Here is a 17,502-nt window from a genome sequence, read left to right as displayed (position 1 = left end):
GGCTGTTCCCCATGACCTCCAGGCTACAGGAGAGGTGGGAGCTCAGAGGAGCGGCATGCTATAGTGATCCCTTTCCTGCTGTGCTAAATTCTGCAGAGCTGGTAACTCCAATTTAGAGAGCCTCCCACTCGTGTGTAGCAACCCTGGATGTAAAATAAATGTGGGGTTTTTTTTATGATGCCATGCCAGGAACATGGCAAGGCTCAATTTGCACTTGCCTGGAAGGGTAGACAATAGACCTTTATCAGACTCTTACAAGAGTATAAACATTTCCACATGATTGTACAGGCTGTGCTTGCCAAACATTTACAGACGGTCTCACTTTCTCTGGACATGCAATTATGTCATATTCTAATTGCAGGAGATACCACCACCAGCAGCCCCTCTGAAAAAGTGAGCAAAGCAGCAACAGTAGTGTGGCGAGCAGTTAATGAACTAGAAATTGAGACTACACCTGAGGAATGTCAAGGCCAAACTGGCCCTGATGGACTAAAGGCATTTTTATTTCTCAACTCAAGTGCATTAAAGAGACAGAACAGAGACCCTCTGAGTGGGAAAAGGTACTTCTGTCATTATTCCAAGCTGTTATACACCCTGAGCAACTAAGGGGTAACCTGTCTGGGCCAACTCTGCTGAGACTTGTAGTGTTCTATCTTTCCAGGAACATTACCGGGAATTGTGCCAGCATGTCCCATTGAAGACTGAGTTACTTATCAAAGAACTCCTTATCATTTTGGTAGGAGCAATCATTGCCAGGAGGAACCAAATTTGGGTCACACATCAACAAACTCAACCCACAGGGCTGAAACCTGCACTTCTTTTGTTTATGCTAATCAATATGGTAAGCATCTGCATTCTGCACTACACACACTTCTCTCTTGTGGCTGCAATTTACTGGGGCAACAATTACAAAGGAAGGTGACAGTCAAAAGGTAACATAGGATAATAAAAAGGGAATTCCACTCCTAGCAACTAGATAATAGTAGCAAGTATTAATTTTCCTTTATGATCCCACAAACCATAAACCACACTTCTTGTTTCAACAGTGCACGGTGCTTCAGTATATACCATGTACCCAATCATTGTGTCAGGATTAAATCTCAATGGAGATGCACTCTAGTCCCTAGAGTACAGAGTATGGTCCTGAGGGAATGGATGTGCTTGTGCAAGAACCCCTTGTGATTTTGTATTTGTAGACAACATTATTGTACATACAAGTACCCTAATATTTGTGCTTGTAACTTTCTTGACATTATGGGATATGATTTTAGTTATTCAGCTCCTGTTATGTGTTACCGCTGAAGATGAATAGATCACGCGGACACGGGTCGAGGTGTGGTGAAAGAAAGAGAAAGTTTATTTTTCCTCCCACGATTTATAGACTTTTGACCACGGCCAGGGATTGGATGGTCAGGATAACACTTTCTCGCTGCACTGGCCATGAGAGATGCCCATCACAAGACGTGTAACAGAAAGAATGTACACATATCTATGTTTACAGTTACTGTCCCGGGGAAAGTCTTTAGAAAACTATGTTAGCGAGCTCAGAAGCTGAGTATTCAGGGTGACAGTTATGTCTTACCAATTGTTATGATTTAATTATACACTGACTTAAGACCAGCAACCTATTCCTACTGAATGAATCTCACTTGCATGTGAAAAATGCTACTGGAAAAATGCTACTGAAGGAAGCTTGGGAAAACAGACAGAAAATTTTGATTACCGTTCATCCTGATGTAGAAAAATCCACTGGGTGATGGAAAAATCAAAGAAAGACAGAGGACATCATTGCTGGGACATTTAAACTGGGTAGTCACCAAGAGCAACTGAAGCTCTTAATAACACATTGCACCCTGTGATTCTCCTTCTGATGTTAATAGTTTTGCCTTTTATTTTCATAATAAGATTGTATATTAAAATGTAGGGGATTGTAAAGATATTAACTTCCAAAACCAGAGACAGCTTATAGAGCTTTTCCCCTTTCTCTCTCTCGCTAGTTGTCCTTTTTCAGTCCAAGTCCATATTGATGTTTGAGCCACCGGTGATAAGATGATAAAATGATAAAATGATAAGATGTCTCAAACACCAATAACCAGCTAGCCATGGAGCCAACCAAGGACTGTTGGTAAGAAGGCACTGTGAGAAAAAACAGGCTGTGGCTGAAGAAGAGGCCATACAGAGGTAGGCAGCCCATTTTTGCAACAAGCGTCCTTGTTCTCTCTCCTGGAGACAAGTACAACACCGTATGGTGCAAACACAGGAATGAGGTCACAAAGTGAGCATGGACTGCCAACCAAAGGTTGACCCAGCAGCAGTGAGCACTGGTTTGGTCAAAGGCCTCATCCAGGTGATGCCTTAAGTTTTAGCTTTCATATTTTTCAGATTATGTGCTGCCCAGGTGTGTAGTTCTGAGCTTCATATTAAGTGTTATTAAGCTCTCTTCACAGAATAGAATTGTAGATAAAACAATCCTTTTTCAGCTTGAGACCAAGGACGGCTGTTACAAGTTTCAGGCCCAAAAGCATAAACAACAGTGGACTGCAGAGGGAAAACAAGAAGGATGGGACTTCATAATCTGAAGCCGTAATTGGACAATTAATCCCAATATGCAAATGGACAAAAACTTATGACACTGTGAGACCTCGTGACCGGTCATCAATTTTGTGACTATTTTGGATTCCTCTTCAGTATAGCCCTGGCCAGACTCTTGTACTGCCCAACATGTATCCATTAAGGCCTTTTAATGAATACCTACTTTATTCTTTAACTCTGTCTAGCCTCTGTTCAAGGTCAGCCTCTCAAGGCATCACAGGAAGAACCTGATGGACAGATTACATACATTCATACATGTGAGAATTGTCACAAATTTATAATAAAGCCAGAAGACATATTCAGATGAAAGTCATTTACCACTGCGAGTGGTAAATGAGTATGTAAATGAGTATCAGCCAAGTATGGCTGATTGTCAATTACCTCAGCTCTGCATGTCTGGATACCAGCTGGGTCCTACCTGTGCTGAGGGAGTGTATCTCATCTACCCGTGCTCGTGTGCAGGCCATGGACTGTAGACCAGGCAATGGAGGGGAGGAGAAGGAAAAGGTGAGCTTGCAGGCTGTACCCAGACATTGTCGTTTCCCTTCACAGCTGTTGCCAAACTTTGGAGCCATGGTTCTCCTGATGACCTTGTCTATTGAGTATCCAGGGATGTCAGCTTTGTCAGCTTTAAGGGAATTAAAGCCTGTTCTTTCTCCACCATTTTCCCTAAGCAATATGAAAGGTTTGCCAGAAAATGAAGGATGACTCAGAGGCCAAGGCTTGGATGCAAAAGTATTTTATTGAGTCGAAAGAAGAGGACATGGCTCACAGAAAGAACCAGAAGCAGCCCCTAAGATGCAGAGAAGCTCCTCCAGGGTGACCATCCGTCTACCTTAAAGAGGAAGGGAGGACAACAGGCTCCCCTGGGCTGGCCTGGGGACAAATGGGCAGCACAGAAAGAAGATGGAATAGTAGGAGAAAGAAACATCATCCTAAAGCTGTAAACAGAATGTCCAAAAGCTCTGTTTCCTGACCAGAATCATGTTCTGCCCAGAACCACGTTGTGAGGTCGTGGAGCTTCTTGCCTGAGGACGTTGTCCAGCAGATTTAGCAGGGACGACATCTGCTGCCACCAAAGCAGTTGGTGATGCTGGAGATGTCAAAGCCCCCGGAGCTGATGGGCACTCCCTGAGAGCTGAGGATGCTGCCAACGGCAGCGGAGGTGGAGGATCCCACGGCGGTGTTCTGTGGGAAGGAGCTGAGGACGGGGCCGGGCAGGGTCACCAGCACAGCAGGCGGCTCAATGACGACATGGGAGCTCTGGCACTGCCTGACACAGCACTCATTGCAGCTGCTGCCCAGCGGGCAGGGGCCGCAGGGCTGGCAGCAAGGGTCGCAGGGCCGGCAGCAGGACATGGCTCGGGGTCACAGGTGCACCTGGCACAGAGGACAGGCAGGAGAAGAAAGTGGGGACACATGAGAAGCAGCACTGCACCCAAACACCCTGCAGCCAAGGCATCTCCTGGCCCCCATTGAACTGCCCAGCTCAAAGCCCAGGAGCCACCTCAGCCAAGTGCCAGCCTCTCACTGTCTGCACAAGACCTTCTCTCCCCTGTCCTCTCCCAGCAGAAGCAGCTCCCAGCCCTGTGCTATGAGAGCCCCTCCTAGTTGAGACCTACAGCCAGGAAAGAGCTGCTCTTGAAGCAGGAGGAGGAGAAGAGGTTTCCCACTCACCTGAGGATTCCTGAGGAGAAGGAGGTGAGAGAAGTGGATGAGAGAGCAGAGACTTGGGCTGCCTTTTATAGCAGTCCTGCCCTGCCTCAGGCCCAGAGGCACCTTTGTGGAAGGCATAATTTTCTGACCAGATCCCAGCTAATGGTAGGGGCTTTGTCCTGGTTTCCTGCACTGCTGCCTTGTCATTTCCTGGCCTCTGCCACATGCTTTCCTATATGAAGGGTCATTTCTCAAAGTGCCAGGATGACAGCATCAAGGATTTCAGGGCAGAAAGACATCGGTGGACAAAGAAGGTTTAGATCAAGGGCTGTTGGTATCCTATGCAAGCAGGTGATTTGTACCTGTCTCATTCCTCTGGACTCCTTTGGTGGCCAGAAATCAGCCCTGCTCTCATGCTTCCTGTACACATGCCCAAGGTCTGCGTGTGACATGACACATTTTTTCTTTTGCTTCCTTCATCACTCTGTCATCGATACTCAGTGTCATACTCAGGTGGGCTTCTGCTGGGTGTATTTGACTCTAGTGCTGTCCTAAAAGCACTCAGAAAAATTGTGCAGTCTCATTGGCCTCATCTCATGTCATCTCATGTCATCTCTGTGCACTCTCTGTAGGTCCTCTGTCTTTCGGTGGTGCACTTGAGTCTGTTCTGCCAGTGTGAGGGTTCCATGCAGAGCACACATGTCAGTGTGGGCTTGTGAGGTCTTCATCCTGAAAGCATGTGCAGATCATGGTGGGGGACTCCCCCTTGTTGTGTCCTCGAGTCCCACAGTGTTGCCAGAAGGAGACCATTTACAGCTGAACAGTGCTGTCTTCAGCCTTGCAGAGAAGTGTCCAGAGAAATGAAATGCAGCCTCTGCCTCCTGCACCCTCCATTTTTTGCTTTATGTTTAGGTAGAACGCCAAGAATGTCTGTCCACTCCTTCAGGATATAAATCCCTAATAGATCCCTTCTGGTATAATGTTGCTGGTGATGGGGAAGGGACACAGGGTCCCCGTGTCCAGGCCAGTGCCTGATGCACTTCTACAGCTCAGCAGCCCAGTGCTGAGTGAGGCAGTGCTGAGACCTCCCAGCAAATGGGTCTTGGACCTGACCCACGTTCAGGTGTTGCTCTGCTGAGGTATGTAGGACAGCTGGACCAAGCCATCATAAGGGTTGCATAGCTGAGTGCTTCTCCCTTCCCTCTGATGGCCTTGCTGGAATCTGCCAGGCAGTTCTGCTGGGAGGCTTCAGCCAGAACCAACTCCTCTTCCTATTGGGGCAGCTTTCAAGATGAGGTCCTCGTGCTTGTAATCTGAGTTAGATCTCTGGCTGTGACTGTATCTGACCAGGACCCCATTGCTCTGAATCTGGACTTTGATACGCACGTAACTTCCCAACTTGACCTGGGATCTGTCTCATCTCTGTGAGCACACATGGTGATTGCTAGAATTTGCTGAACCCTGGTTGTTGTCGTGGGACCTCATGCACACATCATCTGATGATGTTAACATTAAGGAAATCACCATAATAACCTCCATGTGTTTAATTTTCTGAGATACCTACCAAGAACATTGGATGTCTCTATTTTTAGAGTATTTCTTTTAAATCTTTAAGCACGACTAGTAATACCATTTTTCTTGAGAAAATTCAAAGTTGTCTTCTGCTTCCTATCTGTTTCAGCAGGAACATCCTCATTCTCCCACTCTTTTTCCCCTCTGAGGACAATGGGCGGTGATGTCAGTTAGTCCTTGTACTTGTCTACCTGGAAACCAGTGTCAGGTTTACAGCTTTTCTTTTCCCAGCCTTCCATCCCTCACTGCCCCTCTCTCCCAGACCAACCACTCTTCATGTTTTCCAGAAAGGACAGTGCAGAAAATCTCACCTGTCTTTGTAGTCCCAAATTTCTGAGGTTCAAGCACCAAAGGCTGTTCCCCATGACCTCCAGGCTACAGGAGAGGTGGGAGCTCAGAGGAGCGGCATGCTATAGTGATCCCTTTCCTGCTGTGCTAAATTCTGCAGAGCTGGTAACTCCAATTTAGAGAGCCTCCCACTCGTGTGTAGCAACCCTGGATGTAAAATAAATGTGGGGGTTTTTTTATGATGCCATGCCAGGAACATGGCAAGGCTCAATTTGCACTTGCCTGGAAGGGTAGACAATAGACCTTTATCAGACTCTTACAAGAGTATAAACATTTCCACATGATTGTACAGGCTGTGCTTGCCAAACATTTACAGACGGTCTCACTTTCTCTGGACATGCAATTACGTAATATTCTAATTGCAGGAGATACCACCACCAGCAGCCCCTCTGAAAAAGTGAGCAAAGCAGCAACAGTAGTGTGGCGAGCAGTTAATGAACTAGAAATTGAGACTACACCTGAGGAATGTCAAGGCCAAACTGGCCCTGATGGACTAAAGGCATTTTTATTTCTCAACTCAAGTGCATTAAAGAGACAGAACAGAGACCCTCTGAGTGGGAAAAGGTACTTCTGTCATTATTCCAAGCTGTTATACACCCTGAGCAACTAAGGGGTAACCTGTCTGGGCCAACTCTGCTGAGACTTGTAGTGTTCTATCTTTCCAGGAACATTACCGGGAATTGTGCCAGCATGTCCCATTGAAGACTGAGTTACTTATCAAAGAACTCCTTATCATTTTGGTAGGAGCAATCATTGCCAGGAGGAACCAAATTTGGGTCACACATCAACAAACTCAACCCACAGGGCTGAAACCTTCACTTCTTTTGTTTATGCTAATCAATATGGTAAGCATCTGCATTCTGCACTACACACACTTCTCTCTTGTGGCTGCAATTTACTGGGGCAACAATTACAAAGGAAGGTGACAGTCAAAAGGTAACATAGGATAATAAAAAGGGAATTCCACTCCTAGCAACTAGATAATAGTAGCAAGTATTAATTTTCCTTTATGATCCCACAAACCATAAACCACACTTCTTGTTTCAACAGTGCACGGTGCTTCAGTATATACCATGTACCCAATCATTGTGTCAGGATTAAATCTCAATGGAGATGCACTCTAGTCCCTAGAGTACAGAGTATGGTCCTGAGGGAATGGATGAGCTTGTGCAAGAACCCCTTGTGATTTTGTATTTGTAGACAACATTATTGTACATACAAGTACCCTAATATTTGTGCTTGTAACTTTCTTGACATTATGGGATATGATTTTAGTTATTCAGCTCCTGTTATGTGTTACCGCTGAAGATGAATAGATCACGCGGACACGGGTCGAGGTGTGGTGAAAGAAAGAGAAAGTTTATTTTTCCTCCCACGATTTATAGACTTTTGACCACGGCCAGGGATTGGATGGTCAGGATAACACTTTCTCGCTGCACTGGCCATGAGAGATGCCCATCACAAGACGTGTAACAGAAAGAATGTACACATATCTATGTTTACAGTTACTGTCCCGGGGAAAGTCTTTAGAAAACTATGTTAGCGAGCTCAGAAGCTGAGTATTCAGGGTGACAGTTATGTCTTACCAATTGTTATGATTTAATTATACACTGACTTAAGACCAGCAACCTATTCCTACTGAATGAATCTCACTTGCATGTGAAAAATGCTATTGAAGGAAGCTTGGGAAAACGGACAGAAAATTTTGATTACCGTTCATCCTGATGTAGAAAAATCCACTGGGTGATGGAAAAATCAAAGAAAGACAGAGGACATCATTGCTGGGACATTTAAACTGGGTAGTCACCAAGAGCAACTGAAGCTCTTAATAACACATTGCACCCTGTGATTCTCCTTCTGATGTTAATAGTTTTGCCTTTTATTTTCATAATAAGATTGTATATTAAAATGTAGGGGATTGTAAAGATATTAACTTCCAAAACCAGAGACAGCTTATAGAGCTTTTCCCCTTTCTCTCTCTCGCTAGTTGTCCTTTTTCAGTCCAAGTCCATATTGATGTTTGAGCCACCGGTGATAAGATGATAAAATGATAAGATGATAAGATGTCTCAAACACCAATAACCAGCTAGCCATGGAGCCAACCAAGGACTGTTGGTAAGAAGGCACTGTGAGAAAAAACAGGCTGTGGCTGAAGAAGAGGCCATACAGAGGTAGGCAGCCCATTTTTGCAACAAGCGTCCTTGTTCTCTCTCCTGGAGACAAGTACAACACCGTATGGTGCAAACACAGGAATGAGGGTCACAAAGTGAGCATGGACTGCCAACCAAAGGTTGACCCAGCAGCAGTGAGCACTGGTTTGGTCAAAGGCCTCATCCAGGTGATGCCTTAAGTTTTAGCTTTCATATTTTTCAGATTATGTGCTGCCCAGGTGTGTAGTTCTGAGCTTCATATTAAGTGTTATTAAGCTCTCTTCACAGAATAGAATTGTAGATAAAACAATCCTTTTTCAGCTTGAGACCAAGGACAGCTGTTACAAGTTTCAGGCCCAAAAGCATAAACAACAGTGGACTGCAGAGGGAAAACAAGAAGGATGGGACTTCATAATCTGAAGCCGTAATTGGACAATTAATCCCAATATGCAAATGGACAAAAACTTATGACACTGTGAGACCTCGTGACCGGTCATCAATTTTGTGACTATTTTGGATTCCTCTTCAGTATAGCCCTGGCCAGACTCTTGTACTGCCCAACGTGTATCCATTAAGGCCTTTTAATGAATACCTACTTTATTCTTTAACTCTGTCTAGCCTCTGTTCAAGGTCAGCCTCTCAAGGCATCACAGGAAGAACCTGATGGACAGATTACATACATTCATACATGTGAGAATTGTCACAAATTTATAATAAAGCCAGAAGACATATTCAGATGAAAGTCATTTACCACTGCGAGTGGTAAATGAGTATGTAAATGAGTATCAGCCAAGTATGGCTGATTGTCAATTACCTCAGCTCTGCATGTCTGGATACCAGCTGGGTCCTACCTGTGCTGAAGGAGTGTATCTCATCTACCCGTGCTCGTGTGCAGGCCATGGACTGTAGACCAGGCAATGGAGGGGAGGAGAAGGAAAAGGTGAGCTTGCAGGCTGTACCCAGACATTGTCGTTTCCCTTCACAGCTGTTGCCAAACTTTGGAGCCATGGTTCTCCTGATGACCTTGTCTATTGAGTATCCAGGGATGTCAGCTTTGTCAGCTTTAAGGGAATTGAAGCCTGTTCTTTCTCCACCATTTTCCCTAAGCAATATGAAAGGTTTGCCAGAAAATGAAGGATGACTCAGAGGCCAAGGCTTGGATGCAAAAGTATTTTATTGAGTCGAAAGAAGAGGACATGGCTCACAGAAAGAACCAGAAGCAGCCCCTAAGATGCAGAGAAGCTCCTCCAGGGTGACCATCCGTCTACCTTAAAGAGGAAGGGAGGACAACAGGCTCCCCTGGGCTGGCCTGGGGACAAATGGGCAGCACAGAAAGAAGATGGAATAGTAGGAGAAAGAAACATCATCCTAAAGCTGTAAACAGAATGTCCAAAAGCTCTGTTTCCTGACCAGAATCATGTTCTGCCCAGAACCACGTTGTGAGGTCGTGGAGCTTCTTGCCTGAGGACGTTGCCAGCAGATTTAGCAGGGACGACATCTGCTGCCACCAAAGCAGTTGGTGATGCTGGAGATGTCAAAGCCCCCGGAGTTGATGGGCACTCCCTGAGAGCTGAGGATGCTGCCAACGGCAGCGGAGGTGGAGGATCCCACGGCGGTGTTCTGTGGGAAGGAGCTGAGGACGGGGCCGGGCAGGGTCACCAGCACAGCAGGCGGCTCAATGACGACATGGGAGCTCTGGCACTGCCTGACACAGCACTCATTGCAGCTGCTGCCCAGCGGGCAGGGGCCGCAGGGCTGGCAGCAAGGGTCGCAGGGCTTGCAGCAGGACATGGCTCGGGGTCACAGGTGCACCTGGCACAGAAGACAGGCAGAAGCAGAAAGTGGGGACACGTGAGAAGCAGCACTGCACCCAAACACCCTGCAGCCAAGGCATCTCCTGGCCCCCATTGCACTGCCCAGCTCAAAGCCCAGGAGCCACCTCAGCCAAGTGCCAGACTCTCACTGTCTGCACAAGACCTTCTCTCCCCTGTCCTCTCCCAGCAGAAGCAGCTCCCAGCCCTGTGCTATGAGAGCCCCTCTTAGTTGAGACCTACAGCCAGGAAAGTGCTGCTCTTGAAGCAGGAGGAGGAGAAGAGGTTTCCCACTCACCTGAAGATTCCTGAGGAGAAGGAGGTGAGAGAAGTGGATGAGAGAGCAGAGACTTGGGCTGCCTTTTATAGCAGTCCTGCCCTGCCTCAGGCCCAGAGGCACCTTTGTGGAAGGCATAATTTTCTGACCAGATCCCAGCTAATGGTAGGGGCTTTGTCCTGGTTTCCTGCACTGCTGCCTTGTCATTTCCTGGCCTCTGCCACATGCTTTCCTATATGAAGGGTCATTTCTCAAAGTGCCAGGATGACAGCATCAAGGATTTCAGGGCAGAAAGACATCGGTGGACAAAGAAGGTTTAGATCAAGGGCTGTTGGTATCCTATGCAAGCAGGTGATTTGTACCTGTCTCATTCCTCTGGACTCCTTTGGTGGCCAGAAATCAGCCCTGCTCTCATGCTTCCTGTACACATGCCCAAGGTCTGCGTGTGACATGACACATTTTTTCTTTTGCTTCCTTCATCACTCTGTCATCGATACTCAGTGTCATACTCAGGTGGGCTTCTGCTGGGTGTATTTGACTCTAGTGCTGTCCTAAAAGTACTCAGAAAAATTGTGCAGTCTCATTGGCCTCATCTCATGTCATCTCATGTCATCTCTGTGCACTCTCTGTAGGTCCTCTGTCTTTCGGTGGTGCACTTGAGTCTGTTCTGCCAGTGTGAGGGTTCCATGCAGAGCACACATGTCAGTGTGGGCTTGTGAGGTCTTCATCCTGAAAGCATGTGCAGATCATGGTGGGGGACTCCCCCTTGTTGTGTCCTCGAGTCCCACAGTGTTGCCAGAAGGAGACCATTTACAGCTGAACAGTGCTGTCTTCAGCCTTGCAGAGAAGTGTCCAGAGAAATGAAATGCAGCCTCTGCCTCCTGCACCCTCCATTTTTTGCTTCATGTTTAGGTAGAACGCCAAGAATGTCTGTCCACTCCTTCAGGATATAAATCCCTAATACATCCCTTCTGGTATAATGTTGTCAGTCTCAGAGGACAATGGGCGGTGATATCAGTTAGTCCTTGTACTTGTCTACCTGGAAACCAGTGTCAGGTTTACAGCTTTTCTTTTCTCAGCCTTCCATCCCTCACTGCCCCTCTCTCCCAGACCAACCACTCTTCATGTTTTCCAGAAAGGACAGTGCAGAAAATCTCACCTGTCTTTGTAGTCCCAAATTTCTGAGGTTCAAGCACCAAAGGCTGTTCCCCATGACCTCCAGGCTACAGGAGAGGTGGGAGCTCAGAGGAGCGGCATGCTATAGTGATCCCTTTCCTGTGGAAGCCTGGGGTTATTGCCTCAGGGAAAAGAAAAAGTTGATGAGAGAACATCCACCATGCATTTGATACTCTCCTGAACCCCAAGATGACATTACACTTCCCATTTCAGCTGTGATAAGATAAAATACTTTCATAAAATTCTTTGTCTTTGAAAGGACCTTAAATACAGCTTAGTTCCAACCCCCTGCTATGGACAGAGGTACCTTCCACTAGACCAAGTTGATTCTGATTCTGTCTAACATGACCACTTCCTTTCAGGGGAGGGACAGCCACAGCTTCTCTGGATAACCTCTTCCAGAGCCTCACCACCATCACAGTAAATAAATTCTTCCCAATATTTAATTTAAACTATTTTTTTCAGTTTAAAGCCATTCCCTTTTATCTTATCACTACATACTTCCATAAAGGAGCCCCCTAGCTTTCTTTATGTACTGGAAGGAGCTATAAAATCTCTCCAGTCTTTTCTTTTCTGGGATGAACAACCTCAACTCTCTGAACCTGTCTTTGTAGCAGAGGTGTTCCAGCTCTCTCATCATCTTAACAGGCCTCTTCTGGACCCTTTCCAGCAGGTCCATATCCTTCCTATAGGCCTTTTATACTGGGGGTCCTGGAGCTGGAAGCAGTACTCCAGGTGGGGTCTCATGAGAGGGAACTAGTGGGGGAATATAGCTTCCCTCAGCCTGCTGGTCACATTTCTTTTGATGCAACCCAGGATATGGTCAGTTTTTTGGGCTGCAAGCACACATTTCCTGGTCATGTGATGCTTCTTCTGCACCAAAAGCCAGGGTCCTTCTCCTCAGGGCACATATCAATCCATTCCCCACCCATGCTGTATTTTTCCTTGGCCCTGCTCTGAATCCAGGTGCAGAACCTTTCACACGATCTTCTTGGACTTCATGAGTTTTGCACAGGCCCAGGTCTCAAAGTCCACCAAAGTCCTTATGCTCTCTATGGATCATCTCTGCTGTCTGTAAAGGTGAGCCAGCCTTGCCTCAGGAATTTGTCAAACCCAGAAGGGACAGATTTCCATCCCTTCCTACATCAGGCTTGCTTCCCTGAAGACAAAGCAACAGCTTCACTTGACAATATGGTAAATTAATTCCATGTTTTCATGAATGAATTAATTGTTGCAGAGGAATGCTCAGTTCAGTTAGTGTCCCACTTTAACTTTAGCTCCCTTGCACAAACCATGGCAGATCCCAACCACTGTTCTCTCCTCTTCCCAATGACATGTGATAAAACCTCTACCTATGATCTACCTTATAGAGAGAACTGGATTTGTCTGGAGAAAAGGAGGCCAAGGGGAAAGTTTATCGCTCTAACACAACCTGGAAGGTAGTGTGTGTCAGTCTCTGCTCCCAAGAAACAAGTGATAGGACAGGGGGAATTGGCCTCAAGTTGCACCAGGGAAGGTTTAGATTGGATATTAGGGGAAAAGTCTTCCCTGAAAGGATTAGCAAGCATTGGAACACACTGTTGAGGGAGGTGGTTGAGTCACCGCTCCTGGAGGAGTGTAGATGTGGCACATAGGAACATGGGTTAGTGGTTGAGTGGGCAGTGTTATGTTTATGGCTGGACTTGATGATCTTGAAGGCATTTTCATGATTCTGTGACTGTGCAGCTATCAGGAGTTTTGGGCATTTGAATTAGACAATTAATAATGAGACAATCAAAAGGTCAGTGCAACCAGGAAACACCACACATACAATGAACTTTTTCTTCTCCATGTATCTTCTAACCCCGGTGAAGAATGGCCTTCTCATTGTCCCTGCATGGAGCAATCAGTACCTGCAGACCTTACTGCATTTGTTCTTCCTCATCATGTTTCTTTTGTGAAGATCTGTCACTCCTCCACTGCTGCATCAAAGCTGATGGAGACTTTCCTTGTCACCAGGAAAACCATTGCCTCCTGCAAGCCCTGGTCATATGTAAATTTGGTTTGTGGTTGTCTTCACCCAGGTGGTTCTGCTGACTGGCCCACCTGCATCCAGGAAAGCCATCACTTAATCCCTCACATGGTCTCTGCTGATCCTGATCTAGCAGCTGCTCCCATCCCACTGTGTGTGCCAAAGAAAATCAAAGAGTTGGAGAACCTGTGCTATGAGGAAAGACTGAAGGAATGTAGCCTTTTCTCCCTGGAGAGCAGGACTCTTGGGGAGGACTTTATCAGAGTATTTACGTGATTAAATGGGATCTACCAAGAACACTGAGGGTTTTTCAATGCAAGGATCAACATGGAGGGTCTGTCCATGAGGGTCACACACTGAGTAAAGAGGAACTGGAGATTATTTGAGTCAACTGGCAACTGAGACCAGTGCTTGGGTCTAAGCATGAGCAAGGTGAAGCCTTGGTTTCTGGACATAGCAAGATGTGCACAGGGGCCAGTAAGATGGAGAAAGACCATGTCTCTGTCTTGAACTGAGGGCAGGAGTGTGTGTGGAACCTCATAGGCTTCATGGGACGCTCTGTACCTGAGTTGTTATTCTGACACCGCAGTGCCTTGCAGAGTTCATTTTCTGCATGCAAGAGGCCATGGATATCCAGGGGGTCACATGGATTAGAGCATTGCTCAAGGTTGAAGGCAAAGGAATTTCTGTGTCCCATCCCCACTGCTGCCACTCTTTGAACTTGTGGTTTCACTGGTGGTCGCTGTGCAGTAGCCAAGGATGTCTTCATTAGCTCCAAGAGAAAGACCACGGAGGAAAATCCACTGCTGGGACTCCCACCCTCTGCCATTCTTAACTTTGTACGTGAGCAGATTTGAAGAGTTGCCACAGAAAAAAAAGGAGAACTTGGAGGCCAAGGCATGAAAGCACAACTTTAATGAGTCTAACGAAGAAAAGGAAAACACCAGGGGCAGTCACTAAGATGCAGTGGAGCTCCTGTAGGGTGTCCATCTGCCTGCCATACAGAGGGAGAGAGAGCAAAATATCCCAAGACTGGCCTGGGGAGACACAGAGAACAGGTGGTAAGAAAGGGCAGAGGGGAAGAAGCGCTGTCATGTCCCCTCACGTGGCTGTCTTTGGGTGTGTGGGCAAGAAGCACAAAGGGGATGACCATTTCCTGACAACCTGGACAAAAACAAACCACTCAGAAATTACCCAAGCGAACATCACCCATGCACAAGGAATGCCAACAGCCCTTGATCTGAGACTTCTGCCACAGAAATCCTTGAGCCTCTCATCCCAGCAGTTACAGAATGAGATCTTCATATAGGAAAGCATGTGGGAGAAGCCAGGAAATGAAAAGGCAGTGGAGCAGGAAACCAGGACACAGCCCCTACCATTAGCTGGGATGGTGCACATTTGACATGAGCTGGTCAGAAAATTATGACTTCCACAAAGGTGCCTCTGGGCCTGAGGCAGGGCAGGACTGCTATAAAAGGCAGCCCAAGTCTCTGCTCTCTCATCCACTTCTCTCACCTCCTTCTCCTCAGGAATCCTCAGGTGAGTGGGAAGATCCTGCTCCTGCTGCTGCTGCTTCAAGAGCAGCTCTTTCCTGGCTGTAGGTCTCAACTAAGAGGGGCTCTCATAGCACAGGGCTGGGAGCTGCTTCTGCTGGGAGAGGGCAGGGGAGAGAAGGTCTTGTGCAGACAGTGAGAGGCTGGGAATTGGCTGAGGTGGCTCCTGGGCTTTGAGCTAGGCACTGCAATGTGACCCAAGAGCTGCCTTGGCTGCAGGGTGTTTGGGTGCAGTGCTGCTTCTCACGTGTCCCCACTTTCTGCTTCTGCCTGTCCTCTGTGCCAGGTGCACCTGTGACCCCGAGCCATGTCCTGCTGCAAGCCCTGCGACCCTTGCTGCCAGCCCTGCGGCCCCTGCCCGCTGGGCAGCAGCTGCAATGAGTGCTGTGTCAGGCAGTGCCAGAGCTCCCATGTCGTCATTGAGCCGCCTGCTGTGCTGGTGACCCTGCCCGGCCCCATCCTCAGCTCCTTCCCACAGAACACCGCCGTGGGATCCTCCACCTCCGCTGCCGTTGGCAGCATCCTCAGCTCTCAGGGAGTGCCCATCAGCTCTGGGGGCTTTGACATCTCCAGCATCACCAACTGCTTTGGTGGCAGCAGATGTCGTCCCTGCTAAATCTGCTTCTGGCAATGTCCTCAGGCAAGAATTTCCAGTACCTCAGAATGTAGTTCTGGGCAGGAGATAGAGCTTTTGGACATTGTCTTTATAGTATCAGCCCATTGTTCTCTTCTTGCACTCTTTTTTTCCTCTTCTTTGCTATCTATGTCTCCTTAAGCCAGTCTAGTGGAGACACATGCCCCTTCGTCACTCTTTTGGGCAAGCAGATGCACACTCTTCAGGAGCTCCACTGTGTCTTAGTGGCAGCACCTGATGCTTTCTGTGAGCCACCTCCTTTTTTTCTTTACACTCAATAAAGTTTTTTTGCATCCAAGCCTGGGCCTCTAAGTCCTCTTTTGTTCTCAAGTAAATGTTCCAGTCCACTCGTGGAAAATTGGTGGAGGAAGCAAAGAATGGGATTCTCTGCAGTGGATTTTTATTCCTGCCCTTTTCCTTGGAGGGGACAAAGTTACCCCTGACTATTCAGCAGCTAAAGGCCATGAGGGAGACATCAGGCAATAGCTGTGAAGGAAAACAAGAATTCGTGTATCCAGTCCACAGTTTTATCTCTTCTTCTCCTCCACTCCCTTACCTAGTCTAGGGTCCATGGCTCCCACAAGAGCACAAGCAGATCTGATGCACTCCCTCAGTACAAGCAGGCAAAGCTTTCCAGACATGTAGAGCTGAGGTAATTCACAAGTTAGAATTGGTGCAAGTCATATACTAAGGATACAATCTGGTAAATTACTTTTGTTGAGTTTCTGCAAATGACTTATAACTTCAGTATTAAATCACAGCATTTCTCCCATGTATGGATGGATATAACCTGTCCATCAATGTCTACCTGACTGAAGTACTGAATTATATCTTGAATTATGGTCAAATTATGGGAAATATTAGTTAAAGTGTTGGTTTTTTGTCTGTTTTGTCTAGAGGCTGTTACTGCTTGAAAATTTAAAAATAGTGAGTGAGAGGAAAACTATCTCTTCTCCTCATCATCTCAGACCCCTTGTCTCATTTTTCTTCCTCCAATCCTCCATCACTTCTGCCTCTTCCTTCTGATCTGTCTCAGCCTAGTCTTTCACAGAATAAAAAGTATTGCAGAAGCTCTTTCTCTCTCTGAAGTAAACATTTTCTTACCCTTCAACCCAAACAGACAGTACCTTTGATAGTTGATTCAGGGGCACAAAAGTCTCTCATCCCACTCATTCTTAGGGTGTCCCAGTCTCTCCTCTAGCTGGCATGTGTTGTGCAGCATGCCCTGACTATCCACTCCTCCTGCATCTTTGCAGTGCCAGGGCTTGCTTTTTTTCTCTCCCTAAACCTTGGAGACTTCCAAAAGGACAAGAAACGAGGAGCAGGATTAAACATTGCACAGGTCCCTCCAGGTGTCCTGGAGCCAGCACAGAAGGACCAGGGACTACAGGCTGTTCCCTGGAGACTCTGGGCAACATGATATTAGGTATGGAAGATCTGATTCTCTCTGGGGTTCCCTATGGGAGGTAAATGGCATTATTTTGCTGTGGGACACCTGCTGAGCTGAGGTCTCAAACCTCTTGCCCAAACATCCCCCACCCTTGCTGTTCCCATAAATATGGCTGTAGCACAGAACACGAAACAAAAAGGTGCTGTGGCAGTGTTGATGGCAGGGCTGCCGCAACTACCCTGAAGAAGCCGTCCAAAAGGACCGCTCAGGAGCACTGGCACATCCTCTGCCCGGTGAGTGGTCTCTGCTCAGCGGCAGTCAGCAGGCGACGC

General features: G+C 47.0%; 3 pseudogenes across 2 annotated transcripts; 1 reads left to right on the top strand and 2 right to left on the bottom strand.

The window, feature by feature from the left end:
* Positions 1 to 3,642: 3,642 nt before the first annotated feature.
* Positions 3,643 to 4,332, bottom strand: LOC148182469 (feather keratin Cos1-2 pseudogene; annotated as a pseudogene).
* Positions 4,333 to 9,474: 5,142 nt separating this feature from the next.
* On the bottom strand, positions 9,475 to 10,456 carry LOC148182468 (feather keratin Cos2-2 pseudogene; annotated as a pseudogene). The gene is made up of 2 exons (XR_015774682.1): positions 10,428 to 10,456; positions 9,475 to 10,130 (listed from the first exon to the last, which is right to left on the bottom strand). The product of XR_015774682.1 is annotated as a feather keratin Cos2-2 pseudogene (transcript).
* A 4,647-nt stretch (positions 10,457 to 15,103) lies between these two features.
* LOC102112524 (feather keratin Cos2-2 pseudogene) lies at positions 15,104 to 16,062 on the top strand (annotated as a pseudogene). The gene is made up of 2 exons (XR_015774683.1): positions 15,104 to 15,132; positions 15,433 to 16,062. The product of XR_015774683.1 is annotated as a feather keratin Cos2-2 pseudogene (transcript).
* Positions 16,063 to 17,502: the final 1,440 nt, after the last annotated feature.

This window comes from Pseudopodoces humilis, chromosome 29 (genome assembly GCF_049639895.1).
Source record: "Pseudopodoces humilis isolate 2021_Gansu_Grassland_sample_001 chromosome 29, ASM4963989v1, whole genome shotgun sequence".
NCBI classification, from domain to species: domain Eukaryota; kingdom Metazoa; phylum Chordata; class Aves; order Passeriformes; family Paridae; genus Pseudopodoces; species Pseudopodoces humilis.
Note: the sequence above shows the minus strand (reverse complement) of the source record. Positions and strands in the feature narration are given on the sequence as shown.